The sequence below is a fragment of the Coffea arabica genome, chromosome 4c, assembly GCF_036785885.1.
Source record: "Coffea arabica cultivar ET-39 chromosome 4c, Coffea Arabica ET-39 HiFi, whole genome shotgun sequence".
NCBI classification, from domain to species: Eukaryota; Viridiplantae; Streptophyta; class Magnoliopsida; order Gentianales; family Rubiaceae; genus Coffea; species Coffea arabica.
In genome coordinates, this window is record NC_092316.1 from 48,366,716 (window position 1) to 48,389,981 (window position 23,266).

Consider the following 23,266-nt stretch of genomic DNA (forward strand, 5'->3'; position numbering starts at 1 on the left):
CTAGTTATTAAACCGATTCACTAATTCTCAGGAAAGATCGTCGAAACAATCTCCTTAGGTAGAATTACCATTCCAAGTAAATTCCCAGGAAAGGCTGGAGGGGTCACAAGCGGTCCCACTTAAAACCCAATCTCCTAGACAGAACTTACGTGCACGGTGTATTATCACAACTATACCCGTGTATACATAAATAATACATACACACGAATAAGAAAAATACACCCAAATGAATCGTATAAAACACTACAAATAAACCCGACAAATATAGACAAATATGTTGAATACTATATTACAACAGAAAAAGAAACTACTAAATAAATGCGGAACAAATAAAAGAGATATGGAAAGAACGCACTCGAAAAATTGATAACGGAGTTTGGCCAATTTTGCCTAATCTCCGAGCACCGCTCAAGCGACCTGTTTTTATAATTTAGGAGAGAAGAAAGAATACAAAAAATTACAAAATCCTTATGGGTAATTCTTTGTTGTTCTTGGTACAATTCAATTGGAAGGCTTGAGAGCTCTCAAGCAATCCTACAACTCCTAAAACAACCAATGTGGGATTAAGAATTAAGCCACCAATTTCAACAATTGTTGGCTTGTAAAAGTAAACAATTGAGGCTTTGAATTCAAGGTTTTGAATTCAACAAATATGTTCGGCCAATTTTGCGTAATCTCCGAGCACCGCTCAAGCGACCTGCTTTTATAATTTAGGAGAGAAGAAAGAATACAAAGAATTACAAAATCCTTATGGGTAATTCTTTGTTGTTCTTGGTACAATTCAATTGGAAGGTAACCAATGTGGGATTAAGAATTAAGCCACCAATTTCAACAATTGTTGGCTTGTAAAAGTAAACAATTGAGGCTTTGAATTCAACAAATCTCCACTTTGGCATGATTTCTAATCCCACCTAAAAATAACAAACGGTCCTTGTGGTGCTTCCAAATTTGCACCCTCAGGCACCAACTCAAATATGCAGGATATTGACCAAATCTAAACAATGTTCAAACTTGGACCTTGTAACCACCTTAGTCAGCATATCTGCAGGATTCTCCGTAGTCCGAATCTTCTGAAGAAAAATCTCTTCTTCTTCGAGAATTTCCCGTACAAATTAATAGCGAACATCAATGTGCTTCGTTCTTGCGTGCAAGACCTGGTTCTTTGCTAAGTGAATAGCACTCTGACTGTCACAAAACACATCAATGTGTTTTTGACCAACTCCCAAGTTTTCAAGCAATCCTTGAAGCCAAATTGCCTCCTTCACAGCTTCTGTAATCGCCATGTACTCTGCCTCCGTTGTTGACAAAGCCACCGTTGACTGCAAAGTAGACTTCCAAGGCGCCTTGGCAAATGTGAACAAGTAGTCAGTTGTAGAACGTTGCTTATCCAAATTGCCTGCATAGTCAGAATCACAATATCCAACTACACATTGACCAAGTGATTTATCCTGCTCAAATACTAATCCAACATCTACGGTATTTTGGATATACCGTAGAATCCATTTCACAGCTTGCCAATGACCCTTGCCTGGATCATGCATAAACCTGCTTACCACACTAACTGCCTGTGAAATGTCGGGTCTCGTACACACCATTGCATACATCAACCTACCAACTGCATTAGCATACGGGACTTTCGCCATGTATGCTCGCTCTTCATCCGTCTTTAGAGATAATAGGCTACTAAGTTTCAAATGAGGAGCAAGCGGAGTACTTACAGGTTTTGAATCTTCATTCATGCCAAAACGTTGTAGTACCTTCTTCAAATACTGCTTCTGTGTCAGACAAAGCTTGCCGCTCGTTCTATCCCTGCTTATCTCCATGCCGAGAATCTTCTTGGCTTCTCCCAAATCCTTCATCTCGAACTCTTTACTCAACTGAGCCTTCAATTTATCAATTTCAACTTGGCTCTTTGATGCTATCAGCATATCATCAACGTACAAGAGTAAGTAGATGTAGGAATTATCTCGTAACTTGCGCAAATATACACAGTGATCGTATTTGCTTCTTGTATACTTCTGACTCATTATGAACTGGTCAAATCGTTTGTACCATTGTCTCGGTGATTGTTTCAATCCGTACAATGATTTGCTTAGTTTACAAACCCAATTTTCTTTACCAGCAACTTTAAATCCATCTGGTTGAGACATATAGATTTCCTCCTTCAAGTCACCGTGAAGGAATGCAGTCTTCACATCAAGTTGAGCTAGCTCCAAATTCAATTGCGCTACCAAGGCCAACAAAATTCTAATAGAGGAATGTTTAACAACTAAAGAAAATACCTCATTATAATCAACTCCCTCCTTCTGAGCATAGCCTTTAGCCACCAATCTTGCCTTGTAGCGAACATAAATCTTGTCAGGAAATCCTTCTTTCTTTGCAAATATCCATTTGCATCCAATTACCTTCTTGCCCTTCGGTAATTGTGTCAACTTCCACGTCTTGTTCTTCTAAAGAGATTGCATCTCTTCTTCCATCGCATCTTTCCATCTATCATTTTCTGTACTTCGAACTGCTTCAGAAAATGTGGATGGAACATCATCAATAACTGGAAGTGCATAAGCCACCATATCAACAAAACGAGCAGGTTTATGAATTTCTCGTCTTGCCCTATTGACGGCAATTGACTTTTGCTGCTGTTGAGGTTCTTGGGTTGAAACTTCTTCCTCATCTGACTCCTCTTCTGCCATGGGAGAGTCACTGATGGTGCTGTTTGCTGGACTCACCACTATTTGCTCAAACTCCACCTGTTTCGGCGTACACTCCACCTGTTGAGGAGTACCACTGGTCCCATCTTGTGTTATCTTATTCAACATGACAGATTCATCAAAGGTAACATCCCTGCTAATAATGGTTTTCTTTGCTTCTAGATACCATAACCGGTATCCCTTAACTCCAGCACTAAAGCCCATAAAGAGAGCCTTCTTTGCACGTGGATTTAATTTTGATTCATTTACATGATAATATGCAGTAGAACCAAAAATACGCAAAGAATCATAATCTGTTGCAAGTTTTCCAGACCATACCTCTAATGGAGTCTTGCCACCGATTGCAGATGATGGCAAGCGATTGACGAGATGTTGAGCGTATGTCACAGCCTCAACCCAAAACTTTCTGCCTAACCCAGCATTAGATAGCATGCAACGTACTTTCTCCACTAGTGTCTTGTTCATATGCTCTGACACCCCATTCTGCTGCAGTATTTTTCTAACTATGAAGTGCCGAACTATGCCACATTCTTGACATATCTTCTGGAAGGGATCACTCTTGTATTCTCCACCGTTGTCTGTTCGGAGGATTTTGATCTTTCTTCCTGTCTGGTTTTCAACCCGAGCTTTCCATTTAAGGAAAATCTTTAGCATCTCATCCTTGCTCTTCATAGTAAACACCCAAACTCTTCTGGAAAAATCATCAATAAAAGTGACAAAATAATACCTGCCACCAAGGGATGGAGTCTTGGCAGGTCCCCACACATCTGAGTGCACATAATCCAAAATACCCTTAGTATTATGGATACCAGTGCCAAATTTCACTTTTCTTTGTTTTTCCAGAACACAATGCTCACAAAATTCTAATTTGCAAACTTTCGTACCTTTCAATAATCCTTGTTTGGCAAGATTTTGCAAGGATTTTTCACCAGCATCTCCCAATCGCATGTGCCACAACTTTGTTGCATCTGCATCTTTCTTGCTACTGGAAGATGTTGCTACTGCTGCTGTCCCAACAACTGTACTACCTTGGTAGTAATACAGATTATTGTTCCTCACACCTTTCAACATCAAAAGTGCTCCTGAAGTTACTTTAAGAATTCCATCTCGCATTCTCACTTCCAAGCCTTTTGACTCCAAGAGTCCCAAGGAGATGAGATTCCTCTTCAAATTCGGCACGTACCGAACATCCTTCAGGATTCTGGTGGATCCATCATGATTACGCAGCTTGATTGATCCTATCCCAACTGTTTTACATGGATTGTCATTTTCCATGTACACAAATCCACCATAAAGTTCTTCAAATTCAAAGAACCACTCCCGCATGGGAGTCATATGGTAGGTATAAGTTGAATCCAAAATCCACTCATCTGGATGGGATGTTAAACGTGATACAGCCAAAGAGAAATCTGATTCCGCATCACTTTTGCATTCTGCAACATTTACGTCTTGCGGAGCTTTCCCTTTCTTCTTTAACTTTGGACAGTCTTTCTTCCAGTGCCCTTTCTCACGACAGAAAGCACACTCATCTTTGGCAACTCTACTTATCGATTTGGACCTTTCTCTTCTCCCCTTTGATTGGCTTTGTTGACGACCTCTTGCCACTAACGCTTCATCTGCTGCAGCTATTTTCTTTTTCTTTTTATCCTGCTTTCTCAATTCACGACTATACAAAGCAGAACATACAGCATCTAAAGACACATTTTCCTTCCCATGAAATAACGTAGTTTCCAAATGTTCAAATTCATCAGGAAGGGATGACAACAACATCAAAGCCAAATCTTCATCTTCAAAATTTACATCTAAATTTAACAGGTCTGCTACTAATTGATTAAACATAGTGATGTGTTCATTCATAGTAGTACCTGGTTGGTAATCGAATCGGAACAATATTTTCTTCATTAGGAGTTTATTCTGACCACTTTTCTTCAGAAATTTCCCCTCCAATGCCTTCCACAATTTTCATGCAGAAGTCTCGTTCTTGAAAGCATATTTTTGCTCTTTGGATAAACACGATCGAATAGTTCCGCATGCCAACCGATTTATGGTACTCCACTCCTTCTCTTCTATGTCATCTGATTTCTTTTCTTCAATGGCAATGTCAAGACCCTGTTGGAAAAGGGAGTCCATGACTTCGCCTTGCCACATGCCGAAATGGCCAGTACCGTCAAATGTCTCCACCGCCACCTTCAAACTTGACATTGGAATTCTCGACCATGTGGACGAGGAAGCCAATGCCCCAATCGCATTGGAGGGGAAAATTCTTGATATGGAATTGTCAGATGCCATTACAGACTCAAATGATAGTATTCAATATAACAAATTACAAACAAGCCAAAGGACGAACCTTCAGCTCTGATACCACTTGTTGGGGAAATCGGATAATTTCTCACTCAAAATATAACTAGTGACTAAACCGATTCAGTAATTCCCAAGAAAGATCGTCGAAACAATCTCTTTAGGCAGAATTACTATTCTAAATAAATTTCCAGGAAAGGTTGGAGGGGTCACAAGCGGTCCCACTTAAAACCCAGTCTGCTAGACAAAACTTACGTGCATGGTGTATTATCACAACTATACCCGTGTATACATAAATAATACGTACACACGAATTGATTTGTTGAATTCAAAATCTTGAATTCAAAGCCTCAATTGTTTACTTTTACAAGCCAACAATTGTTGAAATTGGTGGTTTAATTCTTAATCCCACATTGGTTGTTTTAGAAGTTGTAGGATTGCTTGAGAGCTATAAATAGCTCTCAAGCCTTCCAATTGAATTGTACCAAGAACAACAAAGAATTATCCATAAGGATTTTATAATTCTTTGTATTCTTTCTTCTCTCCTAAATTATAAAAGCAGGTCGCTTGAGCGGTGCTCGAAAATTAGACAAAATTTGCCGAACTCCGTTATCAATTTTTCGAGTGCGTTCTTTTCATATCTCTTTTATTTGTTCCGCATTTATTTAGTAGTTTTTTTTCTGTAGTAATATAGTATTCAATATATTTGTCTATATTTGTCGGATTTATTTGTAGTGTTTTATACGATTCATTTGAGTATATTTTTCTTATTCGTGTGTATGTATTATTTATGTATACACGGGTATAGTTGTGATAATACACCGTACACGTAAGTTCTGTCTAGAAGACTGGGTTTTAAGTGGGACCGCTTATGACCCCTCCAGCCTTTCCTGGGAATTTATTTGGATTGATAATTCTGCCTAAGGAGATTGTTTTAACGATCTTTGCTGGGAATTACTGAATCGGTTTAATCACTAGTTATATTTTGAGTGGAAAATTACCCGGTTTCCCCAACAAGTGGCATCAGAGCCGAAGGTTCGTCCTTTGGCTTGTTTGTAATTTGTTATATTGAATACTATCATTTGAATCTGTAATGGCATCTGACAATTCCACGTCAAGAATTATATCTGGGGCATCGGCTTCCTCGTCCACATGGTCGAGAATTCCAATGTCAAGTTTGAAGGTGGCGGTGGAGACATTTGACGGTACTGGCCATTTCGGCATGTGGCAAGGCGAAGTCATGGACTCCCTTTTCCAACAGGGTCTTGACATTGCCATTGAAGAAAAGAAACTAGATGACATAGAAGAGAATGAGTGGAGTACCATAAATCGGTTGGCATGCGGAACTATTCGATCGTGTTTATTCAAAGAGCAAAAATATACTTTCAAGAACGAGACTTCTGTATGGAAATTGTGGAAGGCATTGGAGGGGAAATTTCTGAAGAAGAGTGGTCAGAATAAACTCCTAATGAAGAAACGATTGTTCCGATTTGATTACCAACCAGGTACTACTATGAATGAACATATCACTATGTTTAATCAATTAGTAGCAGACCTGTTAAATTTAGATGTAAATTTTGAAGATGAAGATGAAGTTGAACATTTGGAAACTACGTTAGTTCATGGGAAGGAAAATGTGTCTTTAGATGCTGTATGTTCTGCTTTGTATAGTCGTGAATTGAGAAAGTAGGATAAAAAGAAAAATAAAATAGCTGCAGCAGATGAAGCGTTAGTGGCAAGAGGTCGTCAACAAAGCCAATCAAAGGGGAGAAGAGAAAGGTTCAAATCGATAAGTAGAGTTGACAAAGATGAGTGTGCTTTCTGTCGTGAGAAAGGCCACTGAAAGAAAAACTGTCCAAAGTTAAAGAAGAAAGGGAAAGCTCCGCAAGACGTAAATGTTGCAGAATGCAAAAGTGATGCGGAATCAGATTTCTCTTTGGCTGTATCACTTTTAACATCCCATCCAGATGAGTGAATTTTGGATTCAGTTTGTACCTACCATATGACTCCCATGCGGAAGTGGTTCTTTGAATTTGAAGAACTTGATGGTGGAGTTGTGTACATGGGAAATGACAATCCATATAAAACAGTTGGGATAGGATCAATCAAGCTACGTAATCATGATGGATCCACCAGAATCCTGAAGGATGTTCGGTACGTGCCGAATTTGAAGAGGAATCTCATCTCCTTGGGACTCTTGGAGTCAAAAGGCTTGGCAGTGAGAATGCGAGATGGAATTCTTAAAGTAATTTCGGGAGCACTTGTGATGTTAAAAGGTGTGAGGAAGAATAATCTGTATTACTACCAAGGTAGTATAGTTGTTGGGACAGCAGCAGCAACAACATCTTCCAGTAGCAAGAAAGATGCAGAGGCAACAAAGTTGTGGCACATGCGATTGGGACATGCTGGTGAAAAATCTTTGCAAAATCTTGCCAAACAAGGATTATTGAAAGGTACGAAAGTTTGCAAATTAGAATTTTGTGAGCATTGTGTTCTGGAAAAACAAAGAAAAGTGAAATTTGGCACTGGTATCTATAATACCAAGGGTATTTTGGATTATGTGCACTCAAATGTGTAGGGACCTGCCAAGACTCCATCCCTTGGTGGCAGGTATTATTTTGTTACTTTTATTGATGATTTTTCCAGAAGAGTTTGGGTGTTTACTATGAAGAGCAAGGATGAGGTGCTAGAGATTTTCCTTAAATGGAAAGCTCGGGTTGAAAACCAGACAGGAAGAAAGATTAAAATCCTCCGAACAGACAACGGTGGAGAATACAAGAGTGATCCTTTCCAGAAGATAGGCCAAGAATGTGGCATAGTTCAGCACTTCACAGTTAGAAAAACACCACAGCAGAATGGGGTGTCAGAGCGTATGAACAAGACACTAGTGGAGAAAGTACATTGCATGTTGTCTAATGCTAGGTTAGGCAGAAAGTTTTGGGCTGAGACTGTGACATACGCTCAACATCTCGTCAATCGCTTGCCATCATCTGCAATAGGTGGCAAGACTCCATTAGAGGTATGGTCTGGAAAACCTACAACAGATTATGATTTTTTGCGTATTTTTTATTCTACTGCATATTATCATGTAAATGAATCAAAATTGGATCCACGTGCAAAGAAGGCTATCTTTATGGGCCTTAATGCTGGAGTTAAGGGATATCGGTTGTGGTGTCTAGAAGCAAAGAAAACCATTATTAGCAGGGATGTTACCTTTAATGAATCTGCCATGTTGAATAAGGTAACACAAAATGGGACCAGTGGTACTCCTCAACAGGTGGAGTGTACGCCGAAACAGGTGGAGTTTGAGCAAATAGTGGTGAGTCCAGCAAACAGCACCATCAGTGACTCTCCTATGGCAGAAGAGGAGTCAGATGAGGAAGAGATTTCAACCCAAGACCTCAATAGCAGCAAGAGTCAATTGCCGTCAATAGGGCAAAACGAGAAATTCATAAACCTGCTCGTTTTGTTGACATGGTGGCTTATGCACTTCCAGTTATTGATGATGTTCCATCCACATTTTCTGAAGCAGTTCGAAGTACAGAAAATGATAGATGGAAAGATACTATGGAAGAAAAGATGCAATCTCTTCAGAAGAACAAGACGTGGAAGTTGACACAACTACCGAAGGGCAAGAAGCTAATTGGATGCAAATGGATATTTGCAAAGAAATAAGGATTTTCTGACAAGATTTATATTCGCTACAAGGCAAGATTGGTGGCTAAAGGTTACGCTCAGAAGGAGGGAGTTGATTATAATGAGGTATTTTCTCCAGTTGTTAAACATTCATCTATTAGAATTTTATTGGCCTTGGTAGCGCAGTTGAATTTGGAGCTAGCTCAACTTGATGTGAAGACTGCGTTCCTTCACGGTGACTTGAATGAGGAAATCTATATGTCTCAACCAGATGGATTTAAAGTTGCTGGTAAAGAAAATTGAATTTGTAAACTGAGCAAATCGTTGTATGGATTGAAACAATCACCGAGACAATGGTACAAACGATTTGACCAGTTCATGATGAGTAAAAAGTATACAAGAAGCAAATACGATCACTGTGTATATTTGCGCAAGTTACGAGATAATTCCTACATCTACTTACTCTTGTACGTTGATGATATGCTGATAGCATCAAAGAACCAAGTTGAAATTGATAAATTGAAGGCTCAGTTGAGTAAAGAGTTCGAGATGAAGGATTTGGGAGAAGCCAAGAAGATTCTCGGCATGGAGATAAGCAGGGATAGAACGAGCGGCAAGCTTTGTCTGACACAGAAGCAGTATTTGAAGAAGGTACTACAACGTTTTGGCATGAATGAAGATTCAAAACCTGTAAGTACTCCGCTTGCTCCTCATTTGAAACTTAGTAGCCTATTATTTCCAAAGACGGATGAAGAGCGAGCATACATGGCGAAAGTCCCGTATGCTAATGCAGTTGGTAGCTTGATGTATGCAATGGTGTGTAAGAGACCTGACATTTCACAGGCAATTAGTGTGGTAAGCAGGTTTATGCATGATCCAGGCAAGGGTCATTGCCAAGCTGTGAAATGGATTCTACGGTATATCCAAAATACCATAAATGTTGGATTAGTATTTGAGCAGGATAAATCACTTGGTCAATGTGTAGGTTGGATATTGTGATTCTGACTATGCAGGTGATTTGGATAAGCGACGTTCTACAATGGGCTACTTTTTCACATTTGCCAAGGCGCCAGTCAGTTGGAAGTCTACTTTGCAGTCAACTGTGGCTTTGTCAACAACGGAGGCAGAGTACATGGCGATTACAGAAACTGTGAAGGAGGCAATTTGGCTTCAAAGATTGCTTGAAGACTTGGGAGTTGGTAAAAAACACATTGATGTGTTTTGTGACAGTCAGAGTGCTATTCACTTAGCAAAGAACCAGGTCTTGCACGCAAGAACGAAGCACATTGATGTTCGCTATCACTTTGTACGAAAAATTCTCGAAGAAAAGGAGATTTTTCTTCAGAAGATTCGGACTACGGAGAATCCTGCAGATATGCTGACCAAGGTGGTTACAAGGTCCAAGTTTGAACATTGTTTAGACTTGATCAATATCCTGCATATTTGAGTTGGCGCCTGAGGGCGCAAATTTGGAAGCACCACAAGGACCGGTTGTTATTTTTGGGTGGGATTAGAAATTATGCCAAGGTGGAGATTTGTTGAATTCAAAACCTCAATTGTTTACTTTTACAAGCCAACAATTGTTGAAATTGGTGGCTTAATTCTTAATCCCACATTGGTTGTTTTAGGAGTTGTAGGATTGCTTGAGAGCTAAAATTACCATTCCAAGTAAATTTCCAAGAAAGGCTGGAGGGGTCACAAGTAGTCCCACTTAAAACCCAGTCTCCTAGACAGAACTTACGTGCACGGTGTATTATCACAACTATACCCGTGTATACATAAATAATACGTTTACACGAATAAGAAAAATACACCCAAATGAATCGTATAAAACACTACAAATAAATCCGACAAATATAGACAAATATATTGAATACTATATTACAACAGAAAAAGAAACTACTAAATAAATGCGGAACAAATAAAAGAGATATGGAAAGAACGCACCCGAAAAATTGATAACGGAGTTCGGCCAATTTTGCCTAATCTCCGAACACCGCTCAAGCGACCTGCTTTTATAATTTAGGAGAGAAAAAAGAATACAAAGAATTACAAAATCCTTATGGGTAATTCTTTGTTGTTCTTGGTACAATTCAATTGGAAGGCTTGAGAGCTATAAATAGCTCTTAAGCAATCCTACAACTCCTAAAACAACCAATGTGGGATTAAGAATTAAGCCACCAATTTCAACAATTGTTGGCTTGTAAAAGTAAACAATTGAGGCTTTGAATTCAAGGTTTTGAATTCAACAATACAATATGTTCAAGCAAATTTTATTAAATCTTCATAAGTTATAAACTTATTGATTTTTTTTTTGAAAAAAATTTCTATCAGGGAATGGATGGGAATCAAACATTGTTTTTGAACTCAAAATGGACCCGCCAATCCAATCAGGAAGTGACCAGACATCCAGTGCGAGTTGCCTTGAAAATCGCCAGTCAAAAACTCAGTCAAATTCAATCAAAAATCGGGCTCGACAGGGAAATGGTAAAACCAAGTTTTCTTCTTCTTTTTCTGAATCTTTTTTCATTGCTGATATCGAATTCTTTTTACAGCAATTTCTTCATCTCTAAAGCTATACTTTCATCTCTTGAGCAATCATTTGATAACATATTTGAATCACGAGGGGAAACTTTCAAGTAAATAGCTAGAAAAGAGAGAGAAAATGGATCTATAAATCTATGCATTGTTATTTTCCAAAGATCTATAGATCCAAATAAAAAAATCAAGAAAAATGAAGATAATAAAAGAGAGTGAAAATAAAGATACAGAGATGGGCCTAAAATTGAAAATCATTAAAAACATTAAAAGAGAAACGAATAAGAAACGAAGGGAGATGACTGCTAGAAGCTTGCGTCTGGTGACGAACCGGGAGAAGATTACTAAAGATAAGGAATTACCTTATAAAGTCTAAAATATTTTTAGTACTTTGTTTTGATCCCTCTATGTTTTTGAACAGTTGTAGAATACACTGCCAAACTTCTTATAATCCCTTTGTGCAACTTGGTTTTTGTGGTTTGAACAAATAAGCCTCAGTTTTTGTTCAAGAATCATTAACAAAATTAATTATTACTTGACTGGTATGTTTTAAAATTCTTATCAAGTACTTGATATTGATTTATCAATTGTTCAATTTGCAATTTAGTTATGTTTTAAGAATTTTGATGTGTAAGAAATATGTGATGAAAATGAAAATAACTAATATGTTTATAATTATTTTATGTGTTATTTATTTAAATATATGTATGACATTACAATGACATCATTTAATCCTTAGATGGGTACAACCCTTGACCCCTAATTTCACCCAAGTCACTATGTGGTCCGAGTTTCAAAACATAGGAATTAAGAAGCAGAGAAGGGAAAGGGGGATTGAACTAAGGCCCTGTTTGATAATCTAATTTAATACTTAACCTTAATGGATTTAGATCTTAACATATTCAAACCGTTTGATGACTAAAAATTGAATATTTGAATTAATTAACTGCCACTGAATTTTTTAGATAAAATTTGCTCCCAAAATTAAGGCCATGTTTAATAACTCAATTCTGCACTTAAATTTAATGGATTTAGATCTCAATATATTCAGACCGTTTGAAAATAAAAAATTGAACATCTGAATTAATTAAGTGGTACTGAATTTCTTAGACAAAACTTGTTTCCAAAATTAAGTGATAAGTTATTCACTTATCACTGAATGTGATATGCACTCAAATATATTAGATTTAATATTTAACAATTTAATAATTTAATGGATTGAGACTTCAATTTTCAAACTTTAGTTTTATCAAACGCATTCTAATTGATAAGCTATTCACTTGTCACTGAATATGATATGCACTCAATTGTATTAGATTTAATATTTAACAATTTAATAACTTAATAAATTCATACTTCAGATTTCGAACTTCAATTTTATTAAATGCACCCTAAGACCTCTAAATCTTAGAATTTCAACTTTAACCATTAGACCAAAATCTCCTCAGCATAAACTAATTGACAATTGTGAAAGTTAAGGCAAAATAAATTTGATTAGTAATTCATATAACCTTCTCTTGTAAAATTTCATTTTATATAGTTTTATAGTATATCTTATTTATAAATTTTAAGTGTAAGATTTTATTTGTAGGGATTTTTCCTGCGAATGAATTTTAATTCTTACTACCAGTGTTTTAGTACCGCAGCACGCCTGGGGTGCCCAAAATTCAACTTAACAATGAAATAATTTTGGCGGATGGTTAGTCTGGTAACCCTAATTAAAAGGAAAAGAGATATCACAAAGCAATTTTTTTTTAAACCTCCTATTGCTGAAAGCAAAATACTTCAACCTAATAAAACAAACAAATTTACATCTATTAATCTGGAAAAATTTTACAAAGCTAAACTTTGAAATAAGATAAGTGCTACTTAGTTAAACTCAGTTAAGGAATTTAAGGAATAAGATAAGTGCTACTTAGTTAAGTGCACTTAGTTAAGGAATTTAATTATTATTTACAAACTCAGTTAATGGTGATGCATGGAGTTAAGGTTGTGGTCCAAGCAATATAACAATTTGGTGTATCAATGAGGATCGTTTGTCTCCCATTTCTTGAACTACTAGTTTTTAAGTCTCCCGTGTTGCACTAGAGTGCCCGGCTCCTCTCTTCATAAAATCAAATAAAAACATGTAATATTAGCAATACATTACGCATAAACTCTGTTATATAACTATCCAAAATACGTCCGGATATTTAAAATCAAAAGTCCGAATCAGTAAGATTGGTTATTTCAAGAATTGGATGATCAAAGTCTAAGATTACAATACTAAATAAGTTCTAGTGAAGGAAAGTCCTAAATAGTTCCACAATTTTCTGCAGCCCCAGAAACTTGCACTCTGGACAATTATTGCAGTCCAGAAAGCTGCACTCATCAGAGAAAAGTGCATACCTGAAACCAAATTGCAAAGTTTATTAGATTATTCTACATGCAGTCGTTAACTTGTAGAAATCTCCAATACTGCATATACATAAAATTTTACATTTTAAGGACTTCAGAATCATGTGTCTCACCCCCCAATTACCAAGCAGATGATGTTCTAAAACATGGTCTCAAGCACCATTGCTACAAGAAAACAAATAAAGACCCTAAAAAATCTGAAAGACCCTCACCTTTGTGATGGGCGGATGATGTGAAATTTACATAACTCAGCTTTGTAAATAACATCAACATGGATTCTTGATGCCCAAGAAGTACAAAGGTACTTGTCAACAGAGATACCTTGAGCATAAAAGCCAAATCAAAGCCAATATTGGAAAACCACCTTGAGAATATGAAAACCAAGAACTAGTACCTCTGCAAGTATAAAACCAAGATAAATAAACAATTTGCTTCAATGCATATGTTTGGATTCTTGAACTTACATTATTAAATAATTGCTTAGTGAATCAATTTGGCAGCTAAAATAGAACCCAAGCTAGCAAGCTAGTTAACTTTCAGATAAAGAGGAATTTGGTACATGTGTGTATATTCTTTTGGCATGGTTGCAAGTGTAGTGTCTAACTACTATACATAATACACAAACCCAAAATGGAGCGGATGGTAAACAGAGAAATTGTTTACGAACATCATAGCAAAACATCTGGAGAGGGAGAAAGAGATGCTTGCAGAGAACAAACAATTTAAAAAAGAAAGAAAAGGTGAAAACAACTCATAAGGACAACAAACAAGAGTACTCCTGATTATTTCCAAAAAACAAGCAGATTTTTTGTGCAGGAACACTAAGCCTTAAACCGTAGTCTCAAGTTTGTTCTAAATTCTTTCTCTGTTCTAGTGTCAGATCATTGCTACACTAAGGATCTAGATTAAGGAGATGATATATCAATGTTGAATAATGTATTGCAGTTTGTGAAAACGAACTCACTCGGGATAGGCAGAAGTCAAAGAAACCTATCCAAAATTCATATTAAGCAGCAAGATGCAGTTTAATTAACTTCAATCGACTTAATAAACTCCTACTCCTATTTGATCCAAAAACCAGTTTGCCTAACAACTAAGAACTTGAATAATTAAAAGCAATACCTAGTCTTAAGGGACTCCTCTCATGAAACTTGCTTAATCATGTTAAACAAGTCAAACAAAACTGATGCTAGATCATTAGTTTCACTAACTAAATTCCAAGTACCAAATAAGAATGAAGGTTTAATGTTCAAACTATGATACCATATAAACTATAACTTCAATGTATCAATCTACAATACCAAATAGAGGATGAAGGTTGGTTCTGCTTTGCTGGTCAAATGTTTCAATTACTTAATCAACATTCACTTGAATATTGATAATATTTTATACCCTTTGAAGTACATATTTTCTCTTCGAACACAAAAGTCACTTTCTTCAACTTAAAGCATTTTAACTTATTTAGGCTTCTCTTTTCAAATTCAAACCATTCTTTAATCATGAAATATACAAGAATCCCTTACAACCATTTTTTGCAGTAGTATCCTAAAATTGTCAAGATGCTCAACCAGTATAACCTTTGAGGAAATAAAAATGAATATCCATCAAGCCAAATGCCTTTATTGGCTAGATATCAACTTAGCCTATCTGACGTTTTTCCCAAAGCTCGCTCTTATTAAAGAAAATTAAGCCAAAACCGCCAAATAAAAGGATCACAAAGAAATGCCAAGAATATTGATCTTGTGTGGGGGAATGGTATGCATGTTTATCTCATTAAAGGAAGCAAAAGATATTGATCTTAGAAAATAAATCAGGGCATACTTGCCGGCAAAACAAAGTGATAATCAATTAAAGATTGGTAAGAGACACACTAACATAAAGATGCAGTAATCTTTTAACCGTAGAGCACAAATTTACACTCAATTCAACAGGTCCCATAAATGAAAGTGTTCCTTGCTTTACCTGAAGCTCCATAAGACGTCATTGAGTAACTGAGAACAAATCGGGATGAGTTGAAGAGGCCAAGGGCGTAAACTACCTATGGGACATGATACCTATAAGCTACACATCAACCAATTTTACCACATAAGTCGGATGAAGAAATAGAAGAGTGAAGAGTGAAAGGCGATTAGGGACGAATAATAGTGATATAGAGAGGACAGTGATACAGAGGACAGAAAGGGACCAAAAGCTCCCTACCAGAAGAGATGAAAAAAAAGAATGTAGAACACCTCTTGGTGACGAGGGAGTAGATACTATTGATGATCAGAGTTTAGACAAGAGATTTGGGAAAAGGAATTTGTTACAAACTGTTCGATGATATTCCCTGGGCACTACTGATCCTTTATACTAGTAGAGAGGCAGTACAAGTGGAGTTAGTTATAACTAACTTCATTTGCCATTCCTTGCTATTTCTGGTGCCATGCATGTGATCAGCACGTAATCTTCCCATGCATGACCTTACTATTTTTGTTAATTGGTTACATACCATCTAAACAGAAAAACAAACGTAGAAGAAGATAACAAAGTTACTAAAAATGCCCAAAATACCCATGGTCAATATTTGTGTGCGTAATAGATGCTCCCTCCTGAGAAAGTCCTTGTCCTCAAGGACTAAAGGCGGGGAACTTCTGTTTTAAGTCGTGCAAGAACTCCCATGTTGCATCCTCTGGAAATGAATTACTCCATTGGACCAAAACCTGAGTTGCTACCTGATTCCCTTTCTTTGCAATGCGCCTATCCAGAATAGCAACTGGTTCGATCAGCAGTTGACCTTGATCGTTGATTGCAGCTGGTAAATGGGGTGCGACAGTCTGAGATCCTATCTTCTTTTTCAATAATGATACATGGAAGGTTGGATGGATGCGTGCATGATCCGGGAGTTGCAGTTTGTAGGCCACTTTCCCTATTCTTTCTATGACTGGAAAAGGTCCAAAATACCTTGGAGCAAGCTTCTGACAACTGGATGATTTGAGGGAATGTTGTTTATGTGGGTGTAATTTGACATAAACCATGTCCCCAACTGTGAATTCTCGGTCAGACCTACGGGCATCAGCAATTTGCTTCATGCGATGTTGAGCCTTCTGAAGGTTGTGCTTAAGGAGGTGCAGTACTTTTTCCCTTGTAGCCAAGCTTCTATCCACGGCCTCTACCACAGACGAACCAGGAAGATAAGGAACATGGAGAGGGGGTAGCTGTCCATAAACCACTTGAAAGGGAGTGATTTTTGTAGCCGAGTGGTAGTTTGTGTTGTACCAGAATTCAGCTAGGGGCAGCCAGGAATACCATGTACGAGGCTGTTCACTTGTCATGCATCGCAGATACCCTTCCAAGCACCTATTTACCACCTCAGTTTGCCCATCTGACTGAGGATGGTAGGAACTAGAAAAGTGTAGCTGGACCTTCAAGAGCTTGAACAGCTCTGTCCAGAATTGGCTGAGAAAGATCGAATCCCTGTCACTGACGATGGTTTAAGGGAGTCCATGTAACTTAAAAATGTGATCCGTGAAGGATTGAGCAACCTCCATCGCGGTGTAGGGGTGAGATAAGGCGCAGAAGTGTGCATATTTGCTCAAACGATCTACTACCACCATAATGACTTGCCTTTCTTGAGATTTTGGGAGGCCTTCAATAAAATCCATCGAGATGTCTGTCCATACTTTTGTAGGTATTGGCAATGGTTGTAAGAGACCCGGATATGCTGCCAAAACTGCCTTATGCCTTTGGCAGGTGTCACAAGCAGTAACGAATTTGTAAACATCCTCATGCATGTGTTTCCAATAAAATGTCCCCTTTAATTTATGGAATGTCACCAGAACTCCAGAGTGTCCTCCAAAGGAACCTGTGTGCCAGAATTTTATTATTTTGTCCCTGAGCATTTTGTCAGCTCCTTCTACCAGTTTTCCCTTCCTCCTCAACACTTGGTTGTCCCAACTATAATGTTTGGCCCCGGAAGTGTCAGCTGAATGGTTTTCTGTACCTTAGGATCTGATTGCCACGATTGCTGTATCTCAGATAGCAAATCAGTAGTAATACCATGGATTGCCCAAGAGGTGGCGCTTGCATGAGGTATCCTGGATAAAGCATCAGCTGTGACATTTTCACTACCCTTCTTGAACTGCACCTCATAGTCATACCCCATCAATTTGGATAACCACTTCTGCTGGCTTGGTGTTGAAATTTTTTGCTCCATCAGATATTTGAGGCTCTGATGATCAGTTTTGATGATGAAATGTCCTCCTAACAGGTATGGTCTCCATTTCTGTATTGCATTCACAATGGCTAGCATTTCCTTTTCATAAACTGACAGGCCCTGGTGCTTAGGTGCTAAGGCCTTGCTAAAGAATGCTAGTGGTCTCCCCTGCTGTAGCAAAACAGCTCCAATGCCCGAGTTGGAAGCATCCGTTTCTACTACAAACTCCTGGGAAAAATCTGGTAAGGTTAGTACAGGAGGGGAGGTCATGGCAAGCTTCAATTGATCGAATGCTGTGGTGGCTCCATCATGCCATGCAAAGGCATTTTTCTTGAGCAGATCCGTTAAAGGCCTTGCTATCATCCCATATCCTTTAATAAACCTGCGATAATAGCCTGTCAAACCCAAAAAACCCCTCAACTCCTTAATAGTAGCAGGTGTAGGCCACTGCTGAATGCTCACAAGTTTTTGAGGATCTGCGCTAACTCCCTCTGCCGAAATCACATGACCCAAGTATTCAATTTGGTCAGTCGCAAAAGAGCACTTGTTCTTCTTGACCTTGAGTTGGTGTTTGAGCAAAGTCTCAAACACTGTTGTCAAGTGCTGTATATGCTCATTCCCGGACTTACTGTATATCAAGATGTCGTCAAAGAAAACCAGTAGGAACTTCCTTAGAAAAGGCCTGAAGATGTCATTCATTAAACTCTGGAAGGTTGATGGTGCGTTGGTTAGGCCAAATGGCATAACTAAAAATTCATAGTGTCCATCATGAGTCTGAAATGCAGTTTTAGCAATATCATCCGAATGCATTCGAATTTGGTGATACCCCGACCTTAGATCTAACTTAGTAAAAATAACAGCTCCAAACAGTTCATCAAAGAGCTCTTCGACCAGTGGAATAGGGAATTTATCCTTTACCGTGGCCTTGTTGAGCTCCTTATAGTCCACACACATTCGCCAAGTACCGTCTTTCTTTTTTACCAAGACTACGGGAGAGGAAAAAGGGCTATTACTGGGTCTAATAACACCATTATCCAACATTTCAGTCACCAACCTTTCAATTTCACCTTTCTAAAATGCAGGGTATCTATAGGGTCTGACATTTATTGGTTGTGTACCCTCCTTGAGATAGATCCTGTGGTCATGCATTCTAGCAAGGGGTAATATCATAGGCTCTTCAAATACCTCATTGTAGTTTGCTAAAAGTAGCTCAAGTTGGTGTTTGTAGGGAGTTACCTTTACTTCACGTTCCATGGAGGCACAGTCTGCTGTCACTTCCTTGTAGTCATTTTCTGCCGTCACCAAGCACAGTAGAGCTATTTCAATTTGCTCAGGTTTGCTCAGGAGCTTCTGCATTTGCTTTTTTGAAACTACTTGAACTGGTTGTTGCCTGGTCCCCCTTAATACCGCCTTCTTGCCCTTCTGAACAAACTCCATTCGTAACTCAGTGAAATTCCACTTGACATCCCCTAAAGTAGATAACCACTGCATTCCAAGTACTACTTCACAGCCACCTACAGGTAGGACCAGTATATCTCCCTCGAATACTTGGCCTTGCATTCTCCACTGGAACCCAGGGCATGGAGTGGTCGTGGTGAGAGAATTTCCATCTGCCACTACTACTTTAACAGGGGCAACTTGCACCGTTCTCAGGCCAAACTTCCTTACCATGTTGGGGTGTAGGAAGTTGTGGGAACTGCCACAATCGATAAGGATACTGAAGGTTTTTCTTTCGATTTGGCCATGTATTCTCATAGTCCTGAAATCAGGAACCAGTAAGCTACACATGGCACTTGTAGAAATTTGAGCTAGATTACCTTCTGTCAACACTTCTTGCTCATCCTCCTCCAAGCATTCTGGTTCCTGTTCCTCAGTCTCCTCTTCAACGCATTCAATCCTGAAAAGCTGCCTCCTCTTGCACTGATGACCGGGACTGTAACGTTTGTTGCACCAGTAGCATAGCCCCTTAGCTCTCCTTTCATCCATTTCAGCAGTGCTCAAGAATCGGGAGTTTCGCCTCTGTTCCCTCACATTTCTCCCCCCTTGTTCCCACGGTTTGGGTAATATAGGAGTGCTGTTCAGATTACTTTGCCTGGCGAAGCTGTTACTGGAGCCAACATTTGGTGAGTAAGGGGTAGGCATCCTTGAGGGTCCCGGGTGCTTGTTGTTTTTCCAAGCATTCAGAATTTTGGCCTCCTCAATTTTAGCCAGGCCCACTCCGTGTTGTAGGTCGCGTGGCATGAACATCGTCACTGACAACTGAATTTCTTCCCTCAATCCCCTTATGAAACAGCTCACCGCATATTGCTCAGGAAGAGCCACTCGATTCAGCAGCTCTTCGAATGAATCCTGGTATTCCTTCACGGTCCTGGTCTGCTTCAAGCTCTTCAGATCTCCCATGGGATCATCATAAAGGCAATCCCCAAATCTGGCGCCTAAGGCCCTCACGTACTCTTCCCATGAAGGTGGATCCCTGGACATCCTAGCCTTCATGAAAACTTGATGCCACTGCAGAGCCTTATCCTCCAAATGCATCGCAGCTATTTTGACCTTAGTTTCTGAAGGAGTTTCATCGATTTCAAAGAATTGGTCACACTTATATAACCAGCTCTTAAAGTCCACTCCTTCGAATTTGGGAAACTCGATGCGAGAGAAGCTGGTCGGAGTCTGATAGCTGCTTCCGCGGCTTCCTGGAAATTCATCCTTAGAATTGCGTGGTGATTCTTACTGCCCGGGGCTCTTTTGGTTACAAACTTCCAAAACCAAACTTTTGATTGCTTCCAGTTCTCGTTCGAACTGCTCCCTCTGTTCCTTCAGCAAATTTCGGATGGTTTCCTCGAACTTCCTGTTCTCTTGGCCCTAGTGCCTTCTGCCATTACCACTGGATCTTTTGACTGAGCTGGGATGAACCAGCCCTGATACCACTGATACAGAGGACAGAAAGGGACCAAAAGCTCCCTACCAGAAGAGATGAAAAAAAAATGTAGAACACCTCTTGGTGGCGAGGGAGTAGATACTATTGATGATCAGAGTTTAGACAAGAGATTTGGGAAAAGGAATTTGTACAAACTGTTCGATGATATTCCCTGGGCACTACTGATCCTTTATACTAGTAGAGAGGCAGTGCAAGTGGAGTTAGTTATAACTAACTTCATTTGCCATTCCTTGCTATTTCTGGTGCCATGCATGTGATCAGCACGTAATCTTCCCATGCATGACCTTACTATTTTTGTTAATTGGTTACATACCATCTAAACAGAAAAACAAATGCAGAAGAAGATAACAAAGTTAGTAAAAATGCCCAAAATACCCATGGTCAATATTTGTGTGCGTAACAGACAGGAGAATGGGAATTAGCCAAAGAGAGAGGGGGCGGCGTAGTTTTTGGCGGTTTTCAGTGAATCGCTCAAGGAAGAGAAATATGACCCATGACCAACAGATGCAAGTGGTGGAGATTCTTGAAGTGTTAGAACTTTCAGTGGATGACATTGCCCGCAGTACCACCCAAATTCACACTATAAGTATAAGTGGGCTATTTGACTTATTAAAATCAGGACCCTGGCCCCATTTTTTGTCTTCATGTTCTCTTCTCCTTACAAAAAGAATAAACCAGAAGCACAAAAATTAACTCTAAAATTTACTTTTGTTCATGGTGAAATTACCAGAACACAACCAGTACACTTGCGTAATTACATACAAAAGGTATTAGATGATAAATCCTATATTTTCCATAGGATTTACGCTCATTTGAATGAGAGGATTATGGCTGCCACGGGAGACTCTTTTGAAATGCATTGCTTTTTACGTTCGACTCTTGCTACCAATACTATACTCTTTCTTTTGTCTCCTTAAAACCCAACCGATCACATTCCACCTTTCTCTGACCTTTCTCTTTTATTTATCTTCGTTCGCTTTTATTTTCATAATAAAATCCCTTTGTTTGCACCCCTTCCTCATTCTTCTTTAGAATCCGCGATTATTTTTCATAAAATGTTAGAATCCGTGGTTTGGAATGGCCCAATTCCTTTTAAATCTTCTTCACCCTATTTTCTTCTTCATTCTTCTTTAAAATCCCCAAAAATGCCTGTGTTTGTAGAATCCCTGATTCGAAGGGCCCTAATTCCTTCTCAATCTTCTTCACCCTGTTTTCTCACCGGCAAGGGTCTTTCATCTAATGGCCTCTTCCCCAGGAGGATGGACTCCAGTATCAATCATGGTCTTTTTTTTTTGTGCTCGACTACATTGAGAGTCGAATGATTTGCAATCAAATTTTATTTGCTTTATATTGTTTATATTTTGTTTGTAGGATTTTGGAGGTCTTCTTGTCAATCAACTATTGGTATGCATTTCACTTTAGAGCCAAATTGTGGTTAGTCAGTTAACATTTAACTTTTTATTATATTTTGTGCACTATCTATTTTCGAAAACAGTAGCTTAATTTCGTTTTTATTTTCGTTCTTTGACTGTATAGATCCTGGCAACAAGGGGATGAGAAGGGATTTGAAGTTGATGAAGCTTGAACATGATTATATCTTAGCAAAGATCAGACATGCTAAACTTAAGGATAAGGCTTTCACTCATTCAGTTCTACTAGTTATCCTGCTTGGACTAAATGTTCTTTTGGTTGGTATCTAAGATTATTGTAGTTTAGAATATTCGTTAAATTCAAATTAATTGGTTTTGTTTGTTTTGTGAAGGCTGGGACAAAAGTTTTGGGGATGTGGGTAATGGTTGGCGGTAACACTGAGCTTGTTGGTGGTAAGGTTGGCAGTAACATTGAGCTTGTTGGTGGTGAGGTTGGCGGTAACATTGAGGTTGGTGGTGACACTGAGGTTGGGAAGGGCTTACTCAAATTGGTTTTGAACAAACATCCTATCACTTTGGAATTTATTCTTGGTACAACGGTAATAAGTTTGTTAATCCATGATCAATTTCGTATAAAGTAGCAAAAATATAAGTGCTGAGCTGCAAGAGGTCAAAATTGCAATGGTAGCCCCATTATTTTGAGCTGCAATTTTTGGCCAACCATGTCATGAATCATGTACAGAGTAAATTTTATAGTGCTTTCATCTGGTCTTTGATTAAAATAGGACCCTGGCATTCTGGCGCAAAAGCACAAGCCTAGAAAACATCTATTCATCGAATTCACCACGCACACTTGTGACACTACAATCCATTCACCACCACCACCATCGGAGGGTCTATATTCCATGTAGCGGATATACTCTAAATATATAAAATATTGCTAGCACACCTTGAATCCACGCCAACCACCTAAACCCAAACCAAACCGTTAGTTTAGATGGTTTCTATCCAAGTGAGCTAGAATGTAGATTTTCAAATCATAGGAAGGTAAGTTCAATATTCGGCAAATCAAGGGACTTTTTTGTATTTAACCCAAAAGAAAAAGATTTCTTTGTATTCAATTGATTAATTTCTATGTACTTGGTTTTATTTGATATTTCAATTCAATACTCGAGCCCCATTTTAAAAATCT

The 23,266-nt window shown here is 38.6% G+C and overlaps 1 long non-coding RNA gene across 1 annotated transcript; it reads left to right on the forward strand.

The window, feature by feature from the left end:
- The first annotated feature begins 10,955 nt into the window (after positions 1–10,955).
- LOC140004998 (uncharacterized) lies at positions 10,956–22,754 on the forward strand. Its single transcript, XR_011812820.1, has 3 exons — positions 10,956–11,129; positions 22,076–22,138; positions 22,241–22,754. It is a non-coding gene; the product is annotated as an uncharacterized lncRNA (long non-coding RNA).
- Positions 22,755–23,266: the final 512 nt, after the last annotated feature.